The following is a 6,904-nucleotide window of genomic DNA, read 5'->3' on the forward strand; positions in this document are numbered from 1 at the left end:
TTGGTATCAACAAATGCATCAAGAAGTTAATTTGCAATACTCTGCATATGCATGATTCGTCGAACTTCTATTTCAGACTGCTTGGTAGGGGGATCAAGGTGTAGCAAAGATGGTACACACCATTTGATATGTTTTCCTATTTGTTTATTTTCTCCCCCAGAATCGGGAAAACTTTCTCATCAAAATGACAATCGGCAAAACGTGCCGTAAAGACATCACCAGTCTGTGGTTCTAGGTATCTTATAATTGATGGAGGATCACAACCAATATATATACCCAACCTTCTTTGTGGTCCCATCTTTGTACGTTGTGGAGGTGCTATAGGCACATATACCGCACAACCAAAAATCCTTAGATGGGCTATATTTGGTTCTCGACCAAATGCTAACTGCAAAGGGGAATACTTATGATATGCAACTTGGTCTTATCCGAATAAGCGCTTCTGCATGCAAGATGGCATGTCCCCATACAGAGGTTGGAAGTTTTGATCTCATGATCAATGGTCTTGCTATCAATTGTAGACGTTTAATTAAAGATTCCGCCAAACCATTTTGTGTATGAACATGAGCTACAGGATGTTCAACTTTAATTCCTGTTACCATGCAATGATCATTAAATTCTTGGGATGTGAATTCACCAGCATTGTCCAGTCTAACTCTCTTAATAGGATAATCAGAGAACTGAGCTCTTAATTTGATAATCTGAGTTAGAAATCTTGCAAATGCCAAATTTCAAGATGACAATAGACAAACATGTGACCATCTGCTAGATGCATCAATCAACACCAGATAATAGTGGAATGGTCCACATGGTGGATGTATTGGTCCACATATATTACTTTGAATTCGTTCAAGGAACTTTGGTGATTCTTTATCAATTTTGGTTGGCGATGGCCATATGATCAATTTTCCAAGAGAACATGCTTCACATGTCATTTTATTCCCCTGATATATATCATTAATTTTCAGTGAATGACCATGTGATCTCTCTATAATTTTTCGCAACATTGTAGTGTCTGGATGACCAAGGCGATCATGCCACAATGTGAAATCTTCTGGATTTCTTATGATCACAAGATGTGATTCTATTGCATCTATATAAGTATGATGCAAACCAGAAGGAAGTTCTGGAAATTTTTCCAACACATGCCTTTTTCCAGATTTATTAGAAGTTATATACATACACTTCTTTCCATTCTCAGTGGCAGACTAAGTTTCATATCCTTGAAGGTATATGTCTTTGAAACTCAACAAATTCCTTTTAGAATTCGGAGAATATAAGGCATTCTTTATGGAAAACTTGGTTCCATTAGGCAATACAAAATTAGCTTTGCCACTTCCTTCAATCAAGTCTGTAGGACCTGATATTGTATTGACAATAATTTTTGTCGGTTTTAACTCAGAGAAAAATCTCTTATGTCTCAGAATAGTGTGTGTTGTTCCACTATCTGGTATACAAATTTCTTTGATATTTTTCCTTGTAATTGTTTTGTTTGAATCCTCATCCATTTCTGTAATAAACATAAATGATAATAATATAAGTTTATTTCATTTATAGAGAAACATATAATGATTATACATCATCTTATTTTAAGAAACAACATTATTTTAAAACAACTGAAATACATAATATTTATATAATGGCCTTACTGGAGACTACTAGTATAACTACAAGCATTTCAGTTATCCGCATGAGTGGTCTCGTCGAACTCGTTCACGAAGTCAGATGCATCAAGGTACGATGTACCCTCAAAATGCTCTGTGAGGTTAACTTCTTTCCCTTTTCCCTTTTGGGACTCTTTGAATAGTTTGCAAAGATGTTCAGGGGTTCGACACACATGGGTCCAATGCCCTTTCGATCCACATCTATAACAGATGTTCTCACGCTTATGTGCATTACTTCCTTGGGATTCTTTTCCCTTAGAACCTTGTTCGGATCGAACCCATTTATAAGGCCTCTTGTTTTGTGGGTGAAAAGATCTTCCACGTCCGCGATTAAATCGACGACCACGACCTCGATAGGTTTGACTTCCTCTCTCTGGATTTTTCACATCCGTTGCATTCACTTCTGGAAATGCCTTTGTTCCCGTAGGACGAGAGTTGTGGTTTTTGAGGAGAAGTTCATTATTCTTCTCCGCCAATATGAGAGTCACAATTAACTCAGAAAACCTCTTGTATCCGCAATTTCTATACATCTCTTGGAGAACTCGAAGTGAGGTAAGTCTTCTCGAGCATTTCAGCTTCGGTAATAGGCTTACCACAATATTTCAATTGCGATACAATCCTTAGCATAGCGGAATTATAATCCTCCACCTTTTCAAAATCCTGGAATCTCAAGTTTTTCAAGTCCTCTAATGCATGAGGAAGAGTTATTTCTCTCTGGTTGTCAAACTGTGCTTTTAAAGCTTGCCATAGCTCTGCTGGGTCTTTTATGTGCGCATAGTCATGCGTCACATTTTCATCGAGATATTTTCTAAGGAATATTATTGCCTTGGCCTTATCTTTGGAAGGCGACACATTTTCAAATTTTATGGTATCCGACAATTCTTGCGACTCTAAATAGAGTTCCAGATATGTCGTCCATGCTATGTAGTTTGCTCCAGTAATTTTGAGAGCAAGAAACTTAAGTTTCTTAATGTTTGCCATTAGTTATCTAAACACAAAAGCGAATAAATATTATTAGTAAGATAATTTAATTTATTTTAAAATGCACCGTTTATATTTATAATGCAAGCGATTACAAAGAACACAAATGCATAGAAAAGTAAACTGATGTTAATGGTAAACTCTTCGTGGGTAAATTCTCCAACGAAGAGACCATAAATACAAGTGATAATTGCAATTAAACAAATAATTAAAAGTGTAAGATTTTTGAAAATTTTCCTTTGTGACCGTTGGTGAAAAGTATTAAGCATAAAATAAATCATAATTTGAACATTCAATCAGTTAAAATTTAGCAATTTCAAATATAAATTAATATACAGGTGGCTGAGCCTCCTTATATATTAACCATAGTATAAATGTAATTTAACCGCAATATTATGGTGATGGAGTCATCCACATTATCGGCGGCTGAGCCGTCCATTGTTATGGTACGTTAAGCAACCATTACAATAATTACTTATAGGGGCGGAATACCTCCCACAACAGTAACAGATAAATATTGGTGTTTTGAACAACCACTAAAAAATAATAATAATAATTTAATTTGTTTTTTTAACGAGGTGACATACCGTCTGGTAGAATAACATATAGAGTATAATGACATATATATTATAAATATATAATTATAACCCACCGTAGAGTGATCGTACTGATAACGTGTTATAAATAAATATTTGATTTTGTGGTGAATAGAAATAATAGAAAGAGATTTTACTTTTTCTATATTTGAAGTTTTTGTAAAATAGTATTTGTATTGATGTATTACAATTGTTCTATTTATAGAAGTAAAAAGAGAAATTACAGTGTTTGCATAGTGACAGTGAGCTCTACAAAAGTTATGTAATAGTTTTCACATATAGACATCCTTTTGTGACTTTTGTGTTCTTCATTTTTGTTGACTTTCGTAACATTTTCATATTTATTGAATTTTTAGGATCATAGGTGGAAAAAAACAAAACGGGTTTGGCCGTGGAAACAGAAATTAAAGACAGAATTTAAAAACAACAAAATAACAAAAAGCCTAAATCCAAAAATGGGAAATCAGGCCCAACGAAAGAGAGGTTCAAAGAGAGAGAGAGCACCTAACGGTGCCGCCAGGGAAGGTCTCTACTCGGAGAAAGCCGAGCGACCAAAAACCCCACACCACGAGCCACTCCACTAAGAAAACCCTTGCCAGAACAGCATCAAATCTACCAAATCTACATCAGAAAACTTATAGGAGATCAACAAACTCACAACACCAAATCTACAGCGCCGCCGTGACCAAAACGAGGGGATATTGCCTTGCCTCACCAGAACTTCGATGGAACGTTCCTTTGAGAAAGTTGTGTTACTGTCGTCGGAGCAACATCTGTTTCTCAGGGAAGGAAGCCATCCGGAGGTTAACAAAGACGAGGAGCTCTACCCGCCAACACTAGCTGTCCAGAACTGAACTGAACTGAACTGGAGATGATGAAGCTGAGGGTGAAATCGCCAAATGCTTTGGATCTCCATCGGAGAGCTTGACTGAAGTTCCGATCGGCCAAGACACAATGAAGGGGGCCCTCTCCGGTCGCAAGCGAGGGCCGCCGCGAACCCGAGAGGCAGATCTGAAAAATTTGGTTTCGCCACTTGAATTCGAGAGAGAAAAGAAGGGAGCGCGCGAGGCTGAATGGATTCTTCCAATAGTGATGCAAATTAATCATCATCTTTTCCTTGAAACTAACATGGATAAAAAAGGACTTTCAGACCAAAAAAAATATTCTAAGAGTGAAACTAATATTTATACGGGAATGTACAAGAGAATTTGTACGGTAAAATTGGAAGAAAAAAAACGTGAGCAAAGAGTTCAATTAAGAAAAAAGAACTAGAATGCTTAACTAGTACTATATTTTTAATTACAACGGGAATGCATTTTCCTGAACTAGGAAACAACTAAATTGAATATTATTCTATTTTTTTTTGGATTTGGCATGACTGATGAGTATCCGATTTTATTCAAAGGTTCAAACTCCAGAAAAGGTACCACATTATTCTTCCTCATATTGTTCTTTTTAAGCTTAATAATATCTCAAAACTATTGCATTTTTTTCTGTGCACCAAAGAAGAAAAAAGAAAGAAAAATGCGATTTCTAGGGTTTCGTCCGTACAGTGACTGCGAGATTTCAGATCCTTAGATCTACAAGTCGAAACCCTAAAATTCATTCAGGGAGTCCGGAAAGTGATTCGCTGCATCCAAGGAAGCTTTGGGCAAGAGATTTCAAGCAAGAACGAATTGAGAACCCAGACTAGCGAGGAGCTGTTTGGGGGTCGATATTCGAGTTCCAGGATGAATCGCACAAAGAAGAAGAAAGAACTGTCTCTTACGGAACAATTAAGGGAGAGAGATCTGCTTGGAGAAGGGGATCTGGTAGAAATCCCCGATTTGGAAAACGAAGATCTAATTGAAGAGAACTCAAAAAGGGGATCTGGTAGTGAGGATTAAGGTTCACAAACTGAGGTTTTATGACTTGGTTTTGCCAAGAAACTTGAAGAGTCAAGTCTTTTATATCTCCATGGAGAATGCTCGTTTGGCTACTCTTCAGGTGCTCAAGCTTTTACCCTTTTCTAATTCTCAATTATATTACTTGAACTGATGTCAATATTAGGCGATTTAGCTCTTAATGTCACTAGCAATTGGATTTCTTTAGGAAGTGTGAGAGTCTTATGATATATATTGTTGCTGCTAGTGAGGTTTCCATTTTAAATCCTTTTTAATTTGATAGTATAAATTTTTGATGTTTTCTTGAATGGAATAGGTTGGTGGTCGAAAATACATAGTGTTTACACTACGAGGCTAAAAGATGCAAAAAGACTGACCGATGACATTAAAAAAGCTAATGTGTGAATATGTTGTGTTATACCTTTATTCCAGATCATTGTTCGTAAATATCTTTGTTCTCATTGTGGTTCTTTGCTCACACATCTGATGTTTCATGTTGGCACAACATTTCAAGCATCTATGTAACACTTCCACTTCAGATTCTTTTCATCTTGGCAGAATCTTAGGGTATTGTGGATTGCAAGGATCAGTTCCTGATTTAAGAAGGATACAAGCACAAGTTATCTCTTTCCTCTCTCTTCTCTTTTTTTGTATTTCTGATGCTACATCCATTAATCCTACTTGTCTCTGTTATTTCATGTTAAGGGTAACAACCGAAGAGCTTGCTGTTACAAGAGGTTAAGGGTGACAACCGAAGATCAACTTCTCTATTGCAGATCGCTATTGCAATTATTGAGTCCGGATTCTTCACCTTATTTCAGCCAGGATGATAATTAATCGTTTTTGTAATCTTTTTTTAATATGCTTTTATATATGTAATTTTAAATTTTATGAAATGCAATAATTTTATGTTTTAAAAAATCTTTCAAATTTTAAACAAACCAAATTATACTTAACATATTATAATATTGAAAAAAAAGTTTTTAAGAACCCAAAATTAGTAAGTCTTGGTTATTGGAAGATGTTAGTTTAACAGTTCCTATTATGTCAATACCGGTGGAGAATGGATTCAGAGGTGACAGTTTCCCTTTGATAATAGCGTGAAAGTACATAGAAGAAATAGCTTAATTACAGTAATAGCTTAATTACAGTTTTTAGTTTTTATTCTTCAGTTTATTAATTTTCTTGTACTTAATTACAGTTCAGGTCGATCAACAGTGCCTTACCCTATCTTCACCTTCTTCCCACAAAATGTGTTAAAAAGTTTCTTTCTTTTTCACTTTTCCAAATACAAACAAAACCAATACTCGCTTCTTGTAGAGTTGAAAAAGAGATAAAAACGCAAAAAGAAAAGAAAAAAAGACGATTAAAGATTTTTTCAATTATATAGACTTCACACAGAATTCCAACACGTTGACTTCCAAAATAAGTCTAAATTAATGACCTAACTACCTAAGAAAACAAAAACTTGATTTCTCCATATGTATAATATATAATCATGTCAAAAACATATAGAAGCAAATACATAACATATATCAAAGAATACAACAAGAAAATCTTAAAAATTATTCACCAATTTGCAATAAATTGGTTTTCAAATTATGAAAACTTCATGTTGATGTCAACATTATAAACATAAAATAGCCTCTATGAAGATACTTCCCTTGAAGTCTATTTTGTGTGGTCTATTTTTGCAATTACAATTTAATAAAGTAGACATCATATGAAGTCTACTAGGATAGTTGACTTCTTTTGTTGTCTTTCTTTGTTAATTTTTTGG

The 6,904-nt window shown here is 35.1% G+C and overlaps 2 long non-coding RNA genes and 1 pseudogene across 2 annotated transcripts; 1 reads left to right on the forward strand and 2 right to left on the reverse strand.

The window, feature by feature from the left end:
• Nucleotides 1–1,678: 1,678 nt before the first annotated feature.
• Nucleotides 1,679–2,645, reverse strand: LOC147921579 (uncharacterized; annotated as a pseudogene).
• Nucleotides 2,646–3,552: 907 nt separating this feature from the next.
• Nucleotides 3,553–5,163, reverse strand: LOC147921580 (uncharacterized). Its single transcript, XR_015588370.1, has 2 exons — nt 4,793–5,163; nt 3,553–4,364 (listed from the first exon to the last, which is right to left on the reverse strand). It is a non-coding gene; the product is annotated as an uncharacterized LOC147921580 (long non-coding RNA).
• LOC104760702 (uncharacterized) lies at nt 4,727–5,684 on the forward strand. Its single transcript, XR_015588369.1, has 2 exons — nt 4,727–5,227; nt 5,441–5,684. It is a non-coding gene; the product is annotated as an uncharacterized LOC104760702 (long non-coding RNA).
• The last annotated feature ends 1,220 nt before the right edge of the window (nt 5,685–6,904 follow it).

This window comes from Camelina sativa, chromosome 18, assembly GCF_030686135.1.
Source record: "Camelina sativa cultivar CO46 ecotype springtype chromosome 18, ASM3068613v1".
Lineage (NCBI taxonomy): Eukaryota > Viridiplantae > Streptophyta > Magnoliopsida > Brassicales > Brassicaceae > Camelina > Camelina sativa.